The 13,277-nt window shown below is 40.3% G+C and overlaps 1 pseudogene; it reads right to left on the reverse strand.

Annotated features, from left to right (window-relative positions):
• Nucleotides 1-4,660: 4,660 nt before the first annotated feature.
• Nucleotides 4,661-10,315, reverse strand: LOC136118365 (ADP-ribosylation factor-like protein 2-binding protein pseudogene; annotated as a pseudogene).
• Nucleotides 10,316-13,277: the final 2,962 nt, after the last annotated feature.

A 13,277-nucleotide genomic window follows, 5' to 3' on the forward strand; every position in this document is an offset into this window, starting at 1 on the left:
CACATATGGTCACCTTATCTTTGATAAAGGAGGCAAGAATACAGAGTGGAGAAAAGACAACCTCTTCAGTAAGTGGCGCTGGGAAAACTGGACAGGTACATGTAAAAGTATGAGATTAGAACACTCCCTAACACAATACACAAAAATAAACTCAAAATGGATTAAAGACCTAAATGTAAGGCCAGAAACTATCAAACTCTTAGAGGAAAATATAGGCAGAACACTCTATGACATAAATCACAGCAAGATCCTTTTTGACCCACCTCCTAGAGAAATGCAAATAAAAACAAAAATAAACAAATGAGACTTAATGAAACTTCAAACCTTTTGCACAGCAAAGGAAACCATAAACAAGACCAAAAGACAACCCTCAGAATGGGAGAATATTTGCAAATGAAGCAACTGACAGAGGATTAATCTCCAAAATTTACCAGCAGCTCATGCAGCTCAATAACAAAAAAACAAACAACCCAATCCAAAAATGGGCAGAAGACCTAAACAGACATTTCTCCAAAGAAGATATACATATTGCCAACAAACACATGAAACAGTGCTCAACATCATTAATCATTAGAGAAATGCAAATCAAAACTACAATGAGATATCATCTCACACCAGTCAGAATGGCCATCATCAAAAAATCTAGAAACAATAAATGCTGGAGAGGGTGTGGAGAAAAGGGAACACTCTTGCACTGCTGGTGGGAATGTAAGTTGATACAGCCACGGTGGAGAACAGTATGGAGGTTCCTTAAAAAACTACAAATAGAACTACCATACGACCCAGCAATCCCACTACTGGGCATATACCCTGAGAAAACTATAATTCAAAAAGAGTCATGTACCAAATGATCATTGCAGCTCTATTTACAATAGCCCGGAGATGGAAGCAACCTAAGTGTCCATCATTAGATGAATGGATAAAGAAGATGTGGCACATATATACAATGGAATATTACTCAGCCATAAAAAGAAATGAAATTGAGTTATTTGTAGTGAGGTGGACGGACCTAGAGTCTGTCATGCAGAGTGAAGTAAGTCAGAAAAAGAAAGACAAATACCGTATGCTAACACATATATATGGAATCTAAGGGGAAAAAAAGGTCATGAAGAACGTAGGGGTAAGATGGGAATAAAGACACAGACCTACTAGAGAATGGACTTGAGGATATGGGCAGGGGGAAGGGTAAGCTGTGACAAAGTGAGATAGTGGCATGGACATATATACACTACCAAACGGAAAATAGCTAGTGGGAAGCAGCCGCATAGCACAAGGAGATCAGCTCAGTGCTTTGTGACCACCTGGGGGGGGGGATAGGGAGGGTGCGAGGGAGGGAGACACAAGAGGGAAGAGATATGGGAACATATGTATATGTATAACTGATTCACTTTGTTATAAAGCAGAAACTAACACATCATTGTAAAGCAATTATACTCCAATAAAGTTGTTAAAAAAAGAATTAATACAAGATTTTCTAGAGTTGAAGGGCAAACATAAGAGCACAATGAGTGCCCAATACCTCGGCAAAACACATGGTTACAAAATTTCAGAATAGCAAGAATAAAGAATCTCCCAGAGGACAGAAAGCAAACCAGACACCAAGGAACAAGAATTAGAATAACATTAGACTTCTGTATTAGCCATACTGGACAACAGAAGACAGTGAGGAATATCTTTCAAGTTCTGGGAAAACAACCTAAGAGCTAAAACTATAAAACTCTTAGAAAAAAACATAGGACAAAAGCTTCATGACATTGGATTTGGCAATGATTTCTTGGATATAACTCCAAAAGCACAAACAACAAAAGAAAAAATAAATTGAACTACAATAAAATTTAAAACTTCTGTTCATCAAAGGACACATTCAACAGAGTGAAAGGCAACCCATGGAGTGGGAGAAAATATTTACAAATAATGTATCTGATAAGAAGTTAATATCCATAATACATAAAGAACTCCCACAATTCAACAACAACAAAATGAACAACCCAGTTAAAAATGGGCACAGGACTTGAGCTCAGTACCATTAATCATAATGGAAATGCAAATCGAAACAACAGTGAGATAGTACCCCAAACCCATTAAGATGGTTACTATCAAAAAAAACAGAAAATAATGTAGAGAAATTGGAAAACTTTCACACCATTGGCGGCAATGTAAAAATGGTATAGCTGCTATGGAAAAGACTATGGCAGTTCTTTAAAAATTAAAAATAGAATTACCATATGATGATCCAGCAATTCCACTTCTGGGTACATACACAAAAGAATTGAAAGCAGAGTCTCAAAGAGATTATTATATACCTATATTCATAGTAGCATTGCTCACAATAGCCAAAAGGTGGAAGCAACCCGAGTGTTCATCCATGCATGAATGGATAAACAAAATGTGGCATGTATATACAATAGAATATTATTCAGTTTTAAGAAAGAAGGAAATTCTGACACATAGTACAACACGGCTACAACTTGAGGACACCATGCTTAATGAAATGAGCCAGTCACAAAAAGACAAATACTGATGATTCCACTTACATGAGGTACCTACAGTATTCATATTCATAGATACATAAATAGAATGGTGGTTGCCAGGGGTGAGGGAGGGTGTGTGGGACATTAATTGTTTTAATTAACTTTGAATTAAATTAACCCATTGTTTAATGAGTAGAGTTCAGTTTTGCAAGATGAAAAGAGTTCTGGAGATGGATGGTGGTAATGGTTGTCACACAACAATGTGAATGTACTTAATACCACCAAACTTTACACTTAAAAATAGTTAAATTGGTAAATTTTATGTTATGTGTATTACTACAATTTTTTAAAACTGAGATAGAAAATTATTTTCAACCTATAGTCTATATCCACCTAAAGTATTAATCAAGTGTTCGGGTAGAAAATAGTCATTTCTTGACATGCAAGTCTCCAAAAAATTTATGTCCTATGCTCCCACTCTTAGAAAGCTACTGGAAAAGTTACTCCAAAAAAATAAGACTAAAACAAGAAAGAGGTTGGGAAGTATTCCAACAAAATTGAAAACTAAACTAAACATGAGAAAAACGGGGACTAGACATTGAACACAGGAAAATGAAAGGAGAAGTTTCCAGGATGGCCGCCATGCAGCAGGTCAGAGCAGGAAAAAGTAGGGCTCTGGGAGAGAGGTCCAGGGTGGGAGCTGCGGGGAGGATGAAATAGAAAGAGGGGATGTGAAGACAGGAAGAGGTGAACAGACAGAATGAAGGAGCACACAGACTGGTGTCTGAGGGAAACTGAAGAACCATCACAGTGAGCGTACTTTGGATGTTAAGCTAGAAGAACTGGAGGCTGATGTCAGAGGGTATTTAAATTAGTGATTTTGAAGATGGTGTAGCTCCTGGCAAGACAAAGTTCCAATCTGGGGGTCTGAGAAACTTAAAAAAAAAAACTTCTACCTCCATTCATTCCACAAAGAATTTGTGATTTGCACATGTTCACCATTCTTCTAAGTGGAAATGCTGAGAAGTTTGGGAGAGAAGGGTCGAGGGAGCGCTCATCAGATGACGTCATTTTTCTCAGGAAAATAAGAAGTCAGATCATCTCTTAGGTGTGAGGAAGCTAGGGTAGGGTCGGGTCCTTGAGAAATGAAAGGTTCTTGGAACAGGTCCTAGTCGAGAACCTGAGCAAACCAAGCAGAAAGACATACAAGGAGTTGGAAGGCATTGAAGGTACACAAAGACTGAATCAGCACTGGCTGCAAATGGACCCAAAGAGTATTTTGGGTGCAAGGATCTCCCAGGATGACCCAGGATGTGACTGATGCTCAGGTAGGAGTAGCAACAGCTGGTGACTTAATAAATTTCTACCAACTAAAAAATGTTCTAAAATTGCTCATGGACACAAGGACTTATGTTCAAGAATGTTCATGGAAGAACTATACATAGCAGAAAAAGAGGAAACAGCCGAATCCCATCAGTAGGAAAATGCATAAACTGTAGTTGTCATGCGAGGGAAGATCCACGGCTAAAATGAATGACCAGTATCAGAAAGGTTAAATATCAAAACTAAAATGTTCAGGGGTGGAGGGCAGAGCAAGTCCAAAAGGATTGATACACTATGAAGTCATTTATGTACTTTATGTAAATTTTAAACACACACATACATATATGGTAAAAGAACAGAAACATGCGTGGGAGTGATACCCACAACTTCAGGGTAGAGGGCAAAGGAGTGGGAGGGTGGGACTTCAGCTCTATAGCTAACGTTTCATTCTTCTAAAAAGTTAACATCTAGGACTTCCCTGGTGGCACAGTGGTTAAGAATCCACCTGCCAATGCAGGGGACACGGGTTCGAGCCCTGGTCCGGGAAGATTCCACATGCCGTGGAGCAACTAAGCCCATGCACCACAACTACTGAGCCTGCACTCTAGAGCCCGTGAGCCACAACTACTGAAGCCCACATGCCTAGAGCCCGTGCTCTGCAACAAGAGAAGCCACTGCAATGAGAAGCCCACGCACCGCAACGAAGAGTAGCCCCCGCTCACCACAACTACAGAAAGCCTATGTGCAGCAATGAAGACCCAACGCAGCCAAAAACAAATTAATTTTTAAAAAAAGTTAACATCCAAGTAGGATTATACTACAGATGTTAGAAATAGTCATCCTTTTTTTCCAGACCAAACTTTTAATTATTTTATTGAACAGCACATTAAATGATTCTCTGAAACAGGTAACTTAACTGATTTCCTCTTCCCAGATCATTTTACATTTGCAGATTTTAAACTATTTTACCATCTGTTGACCCATTATGAATCAAACGTTATTAATAAAGTTTATGGTAAGTGGCAAATATGATATTTAAAAAAACATCATTAAGAAATTCCATTCTTAACATTTTTAAATTGTAATAGAATCCTACTTAGGTTAGAGAGGAGAGACGAAATGGTTGAAAGAACCCTAGACTTAAGAGTCTGAAGAATCTGGCCTTGATCCCAGCTCTGCCACTGACCTCAAAGCCTTGGATAATCATCAGCCTCTGCAAGGTCCCGTTTCTTCATCTGTGAAATGATTTTGTCTGAGCCAACTCACACTTTCGGGTTCTTGCCAAAGAATCTAACCCGAACTTCTCTGCTGTGCATTTAAAAGCACTGGATCACAAGCAATAATATTCCTGGAGGAACGCCTGAAAGACTGAACATCCACCCATTCCTGAATGTGGTCTTTGGATCCTTTCCAGCCATCAGAGAGCTGTGAACCTGAACTGCATTGTTTTATCCCCCTAGAGAACTGCTTTTATTAAAACGTATTCTGGCATAATCCCATAAACCTTACCAAGCAGGATATTATAGGAAACAGTCAAGAGAGACCTACCATTGTACTGCTTACACAGGAGTTCAGGAAGACACTCTGTAAGCCACATAGTGTTCCTTTTATGAGAACAAGCTGTGGAAAATTCTCAGGTCTCAGTACCAAGAAAAATTGTGATCCTGAGCAGTTATTCTTTTAATCTAATGACAATGTTATTTTTATAAACAAAGTTTCCCTCTCTTTATTTTGGCTGGTATAGCCTGGATCTAGCAACTACAAATGACTTTATGGAAAACAAGGTGCTATCCCACCGGCTTTATGCATCTACTCTTATTTTTCCTTCACTGCAATATCCTCATCTATTTTTCTATTCAACTGAATTTTATGTTTCTATGCAAACTAACTCAAAATTTCTCTACAATAAAGGAGGGTACAAATAAGTGAGTTAAACAAACTCGGACTTTCTGTAGGACAAGATGAGATAACATGTAGCATGCTGAAAATTACGAAATGAGATACAAATGCAAGTTGTTCTCCATTGGTGAGAAAGAGAAATTTATTAGTGGAAGATGAAATTTATGTGCTTTCAGTAAGTGAGATCTTTAATATTTTTCAATGTCAAGTCGCTTGAAGACATCCAGATTCCAGTTCTAAGCTCTAGGAAGAGATCTAATTTACAGACAACATGGTGAAGCATCCCTAAAACACTATGAATGACTTTGTGACTTACTCTATCATTTCTGCCAGGTTCTGTTTGTTCCTGTCCCATCTTCTTGAACTAAGTGCATGTCCCCTGTAGCCTCATTCCCATGGAGACCCTGAATCAATGGGGAGTCTTGCCTGGAAGCAATGGATTAACAATGCCTCTAGTGGGAGGTAGAACAGGCAGAGGGTGGGTGAGGAAGTACTAAAGGGCATAAATTGGCTTGCTATTATTCATAAGAAAAACATATTCCTAAGAATTCTTTGCACTCAATATATTTTTTCAATGATTATACTCTTGGTGAATATATTCTTACTCTGCCTCTCCCTCATGTCCCCACTCCCTGCCCATCAATCTCCTCTCTCTTGAAGATCAGCAGTCCAGGCTCTGCGGGGTATTTTTCTCTCTCCCTGTCCAAGTCTGCTCCCATTACAACAGGGCAAACAAAAACTGAAGGTTCCATAAAATGCCAGCATATAAAAATGAAAAGAGGACACCTTAAACATCACCTACATCTTCAAAAAGCTGTTAAAACAATTGTATATGAATTGTTTACATTTTCCAAACAGTGAAAAGAAACAAGCAATTAGGTAGGTCCACTTGCCATTCAGGAAACTGGCTTTAGGTGGATTGGCTTTCTTCCCCAAGAAGTAGCTGTGTGACTAACAGATCACTTATTCTGGTCCTGACTCCAGGAATAACTTCAGCCCTGCGCCCAGCCAGACCAGCTAGGGCTCTGACTCCCATCGATCACCTAATTCTTGTTAGCCTCTTCCCAGCATTTCACGCTGGAGTAATCTGCAAGCATCCTAGGATCACAGTAGAGGCTGTAGGTCCTGAATGTCAACTTGAAATGCCTGCTAACATGGAGAAACCCAATCCTCACAAGTTCCACCACTGAGCCTACCTGTCCTTTTGGAGCAGATCCTTTGGCCCTGGGTCTTCTTGAGACTCTGGATTGTGAGCTCTGACTATGTTTGGTTCACTGTTGTATCTTTATCATCTAGCACAGGATGTGGCACAGAGTAGGTACATAATAAATGTTTGAGGAAAGAGTAAAAGAGTGAACAAATGAACAAACTGGAGCAAAGTTATGGAGGACACTGTTTCTACAACTCTCAGCTCCCCTGTGGGAAACCCTCCATTCAGTTTTTTTTTCTTTTTTTAACCATTTAATGCTAGGAAAATACTTCATTTCCTTGGAGACACAGGTTGGGTTTTCTTGTGGTTGTTTCTATATTATTTCTGCTCTTGCTTTCCCTTCTGAAAATAAGAACCATATAATAAGTGTTCCTTTTTTCACCTTGGATGTCCAGAAACACAGAGCTAACTCTGAGGTCAAATCGTAGCAAATATGTCAGTTGAAGTTATGCCTGTTTTTCCCTGGCCTATGTCTCGTCTTTTGTTTTTACTTTTTATTGACATATAATACCTTTCTTATACATATTTGTTGCAGTCATCTTAAATCCTTTGTGAATAAAGTAAGGAATGAACAAATTAAAAAACTAAATAGGGCTTCCCTGGTGGCGCAGTGGTTGAGAGTCTGCCTGCCGATGCAGGGGACACAGGTTCATGCCCCGGTCCGGGAAGATCCCACATGCCGTGGAGCGGCTGGGCCCGTGAGTCGTGGCCGCTGAGCCTGCGCGTCTGGAGCCTGTGCTCCGCAATGGGAGAAGCCACAACAGTGAGAGGCCCGCGTACCGCAAAAAAAAAAACAAAAAAAAACCTAAATAAGCAAGCAAACCGTAACTCAGAAAGTATATATATATATACATATATACACACACATACTTTTTTTTTGGCTGCATTGGGTCTTTGTTGCTGAACATGGGCTTTCTCCAGTTGCAGCAAGAGGGGACTACTATTCATTGCGGTGTGCGGGCCTCTCATTGCAGTGGCTTCTCTTGTTGTGGAGCATGGGCTCTAGGCTCTCAGGCTTCAGTAGTTGTGGCACAGGGGCTTAGTAGTTGTGGCTCGCGGGCTCTAGAGCGCAGGCTCAGTAGTTGTGGCACACGGGCTTGCTCCACGACATGTGGGATCTTCCTGGACCAAGGATCGAACCCATGTCCCCTGGATTGGCATTCTTAACCACTGTGCCACCAGGGAAATCCCAGAAAGTATATTTAACAAGGATGCTTTTTTCTTTTTTTTCCGCAAAACAACTGAAATTTTACTCATGGTACAAAAGTATCTAATAAGCACCACATTGGTACAGAAAAACACACAGCCTACAGCTAGCTCATTCTTTAAAACCAGAACAGCCAAGCGAAAAGTCAGTAGAGATTCTTATTTTTACTTGAAAAATAAAAATAAAAACAACAACAAAAAAACAACTAAGGTACACATTGGGAATTGAACTACTATAGTTTTTCTTTCTTTCTAGAGATGTGACATCCATGTTTTCTGGTCAGTAATGTTCTATAAAACATTGTAGTAAACGAGTGTACTAAATCCAAGCAGACAGATGACCAGTAAAGCTGTTTGTTATCTCCTACTGAGCTAGACCAGTGGAACACTATCTTGGTAGGATTATTTTGACAGCAAGAAGGAAGTGCCGAGCCCCTACCCCAACAGAAAACCTAAGGAGCTGTTTTACACAGAAAGCGTTTTAAGCAAACCTGCACAAACACTAACATGCTCTAAGAAAAGGAAACCTTTTAGACTACTTCCAGCATGCATTCATTGGTGCCCAGTAAAATAGGAACACCAACACAGAAAGCATTTTTGCTTTCATAGCATCAACAGCTAAAAAGCACACAGCATATAATACTTTGATCTTGAAGTGAGTAATTATGGAAGTTCCAAGATTATATCCACTAGGTTAGCCTGAGTATTCATCTATAAAAATATGTTTTCAAAAACACGTAAACGAGAGTTATAGAAACAATGGGACTACATTGGGACCAGTAGAAGATAGTGAAGTGATACAAGGACTGTACATGTAAGACTAGGAATTGATTTTCACAAGTACCTTTTAGGTAAAGGACAACTCTCTAAATCGATTCCAACAGCCAAAACTAGCTGTGATAGTAGGAGTTTCAGAAATCTCGGGATAGGCAGCTAGCTTGAGTTAAACCCTAGATAAACACTCCCAGTCAAAAAGCCCACTGAGGCTGCAGGACTGAAACTCTGACCCATATAAAAACCTGTGAGTGCACAAAAAGCCTGGTGGGACATGCAAGGCCTGCTGACCCAAGAGAGTTGGTGATGGTGGGCTCTTCCAACATGGACACACCAACATGTATGCTGGGGCAGTGCCCCCCAGGTGGAATGCTGGATTTGGGCTTGACGCAAGAGCCAGACTCAGAAGCTCCTGAGACAGATGTCTACTCGGGGAGGAGTACTAGGGTTACTGAAGACAAGAACGTGTCCCAGGAAGGTCAGGTAATTTTCTTCTGACCCATCAATACTTAACATTAACAAAGAGTTGCAGAACAGAATCTGTCATTCCAAAATGTATTCTTCTGACATCACTAGCCAAGCCTCTCCCAGTCTACTGGGCTGGTGATGTCTAGAAAGATCCCATTACCCAGAGGTGGGACCTGGGGCCGCAGATGTTCTGTCATAATACTTTGATCTTGAAGTGAGTAATCATGGAAGTTCCAAGATTATATCCACTAGGTTAGCCTGAGTATTCATCTATAAAAATATGTTTTCAAAAACACGTAAACGAGAGTTATAGAAACAATGGGACTACATCGGGACCAGTAGAAGACAGTGAAGTAATACAAGGACTGTACATGTACGACTAGGAATTGATTTTCACAAGTACCTTTTAGGTAAAGGACAACTCTCTAAATTGATTCCAACAGCCAAGACTAGCTGTGATAGTAGGAGTCATAGTCATAGTCTTGCTGTCACAGAAGATGATTTGCACAATGAAGTCATCACTAAACCGCTGCTTAAGTCCAGTCCCCGGCCTTCTTTTTCTGCTCGACAGTCCAGAAACATTTCTTTGAAAACATTTCTTTGAAAGTTACAGAAAATCTGTAAACGTGAGCAGCACGTCAAAAATGTCACCGGCCATTTCATCTTTATGGTGCTGTAGAGTTGTAGTGAAAGCCGCCATGTTAAATCCAGGAATCCGCTCCAACAGCTGTTCTATATACTTTTCAACCAAAGAAATATATTCATTAAAAATAGGTGTGTAGGTGAGCTTATTCTCTTCTGTGTCTTCAAACTCCTGGTAGTACTTGTCCATGAAATTCCTCTGTAATAACTGGAACTCATCATCCATGATAATGTCCTCTAAATATCTAACCACAGCATCAAATTCTGCATCAGAGGCGGAAGAAATAGACTGCTCGAAGCTCTCTTCCTCTAGGGCATCCATCACCGCCGCCGCTTCCACAGCGCACGGGGGAGTGGGCCCGCCGGCCTTCTACCCGGCCTGAGGGCCAGGTGCAGCCTCCGCTCTGCTCCGCAGAGCCCCAACTTTCATCGGGAAGGCCTCGCAGCCGAGGCCTCAGCCGGCTCACAGCCCAGCTGGGTAGCGCCTGCGAACGACGACCCAGCCTCAGGCTCCCGGGCTGCTGCCACGCGTGGCCGGGCCTCCAAGCCCTGCCACGCCCCCGACAAGGATGCTTTTTAATACACACACAAATAAAAATAAAAATAATTTTGAAATTCAGGTGTTCCCAAGTCACGGGGTAATTTTTAAAAGTTACAATTTCCTCTTTGATATCTCCATTTGAACTGTTCCCCTTCCTTCCACTTTTTTTTTCAAATAAATTTATTTTATTTTTTTATTTTTGGCTGTGTTGGGTCTTCGCTGCTGTGCACGGGCTTTCTCTAGTTGCGGCGAGTGGGGGCTACTCTTCGTTGCAGTGCGCGGGCTTCTCATTGCAGTGGCTTCTCACTGCGGAGCATGGGCTCTAGGCGCCCGGGCTTCAGTAGTTGCGGCACGCAGGCTCAGTAGTTGTGGCTCACGGGCTTAGTTGCTCCGCGGCATGTGGGATCTTCCCAGACCAGGGATCAAACCCATGTCCCCTGCATTGGCAGGTGGATTCTCAACCACTGCGCCACCAGGGAAGCCCCTCCTTCCACTTTTGACAAGATTTTTTTTCTCCCCAAATGGCCAGAATCCTTGGCCACAAAAAAACGGAATTGCCCTCAAATGTCTTCCTAGACGTATTTTAAGGTAAAATGCCTATTTCTATTTATAATGATTTTTTTCTCTTGGATTTTTAAGGCTTCAGAGGAGTTGTGGTCCCAAACTATTCTGGAGGAAAGAAGGGATGGAGAAGTTGGGGGAATTCTATTAAATTTACAAAGCTGAACTAGTCCTACTGAGCTGTGGCCAAAATGGCTGCATAGTCACTGGCAAAATCCTGAAATGACTGAAACGTTTGGGAAAATATGTGCAGGATCTCACTGTGATTATAACAGTATTTTTGTCAAGTGTTTCAAGTAACATAACTGTACATGCGTTTTTACACATTTCTATTGGGTAGCATTTCCCCACTGATGAAAGATTTGTTGTCTTCAAAATTCCAAACACTGGTATCTCCAAGATATTTAAAATAAATATTTCCAAATTTGAAATGTTTGTGAGCAAATACAACAGCCAGAAATACGTTGCCTGTTAAGATTTGTTTCTGAAATGTATTATTTATTTAGAAAAATATTTGCCAATTTTAGTGGCAGCTGCAGAAATGTTTTCACACTCAGAAATTAATTTGCTATTAAAAATGGGAAAAGGAAGAGTGATTTGCTTTTCCCATTTGGCCTGCGCTACTACAACCAACCCAAATTACACACGTCTTCATCAACAGATGCACCAGCTGCTGCTTGGCCAGGTACCCATTCTTTCTCTTGAACTGTGTTCTTACAGAGGAAATTAACAAAATTAACCTTTTTCAGATAAGGGTCCATTTTGTCTTATAATGACCAAGTCCCACTACAGCCCTCAATCACACATATATGATTGCTAAGTTTCTTGCTTAACTTAGAAGTTTTCTGACCAAATTTTATTCTACTACTCAAGCTTAAGTTAAATATTATACAAACATGAACTAAATTCATGTAGAGTTGAGCATTCTACATGAGACCATATTAATTCATCCATTGAACAAATATCCACTGGGTGCTTACTACTTGCCAGGCACTGTATCAGTTACTAAGGATGTAAAGATGAGTAAGTGGGAAAGGTTTTCCAGAGACAGGAACAGTGTGCTCCGGATGCATAAATGACAGCAGTCACTAATTGCCTAGGAGAATCTAAAAAAGCAAGGCTTGTCCTAACAGGCTTAATGGAAAAGGAGCAGTTTTTACCTTCCCACCCTCAAGATTTTCCTGGTAAAGCAGGTAGGACCTGGCAAATGTAGACTGGTGGATGAGGAAGCTTGCCAGGACAAGTGAATCTAGTCAAATTACATATCATTAATAAGTGCAAAAATAAGTTTGTTCCTCCAATCCACCACCACAACAGAGCCAAGGGTTAAGAAATGGATTAAATGGAAGAAAATATTTACAAATAATGCAATCAACAAGGGATTAATCTCCAAAATATACAAACAACTCATACAACTCAACAACAACAACAAAAAAAACCCAATAGAAAAATGGGCAGAAGACCTAAATAGACATTTCTCCAAAGAAGACATACAGACGGCCAAAAAACACATGAAAAGATGCTCAACATCGCTAATTATTAGAGAAATGCAAATCAAAATCACAATTAGGTATCATCTCACACCAGTCAGAATGGTCATCATCAAAAAGTCTCCAAACGATAAATGCTGGAGAGGGTGTGGAGAAAAGGGAACCCTCTTGCACTGTTGGTGGGATTGTAAATTGGTACAGCCACTATGGAGAACAGTACTACGGAGGTTCCTTAAGAAACTAAAAATAGAGCTACCATATGACCCAGCAATCCCACTGCTGGGCATATATCTGGAGAAAACCATAATTCGAAAAGATACACGCACCCCAATGTTCACTGCAGCACTATTTACAATAGCCAAGACATGGAAGCAACCTAAATGTCCATCGACAGAGGAATGGATAAAGAATATGTGATACAATATAATATTACTCAGCCATAAAAAAAGAATGAAATAATGCCATTTGCAGCAATACAGATGGACCTAGAGATTATCATACTAAATGAAGTAAATCAGACAAACATCAAGTGATATCACTGATATGTGGAGTCAAAAAAAAAAGATACAAATGAATTTATTTCCAAAACAGAAACAGACTCACAGATTTAGAAAACAAATTTATAGTTACCAAAGGGGAAAGCTGGCGAGGAGTAACAGATTAGGAGGTTGGGATTAGCATATACATACTAC

Source organism: Phocoena phocoena, chromosome 2, assembly GCF_963924675.1.
Source record: "Phocoena phocoena chromosome 2, mPhoPho1.1, whole genome shotgun sequence".
In the NCBI taxonomy this organism is placed as follows: domain Eukaryota; kingdom Metazoa; phylum Chordata; class Mammalia; order Artiodactyla; family Phocoenidae; genus Phocoena; species Phocoena phocoena.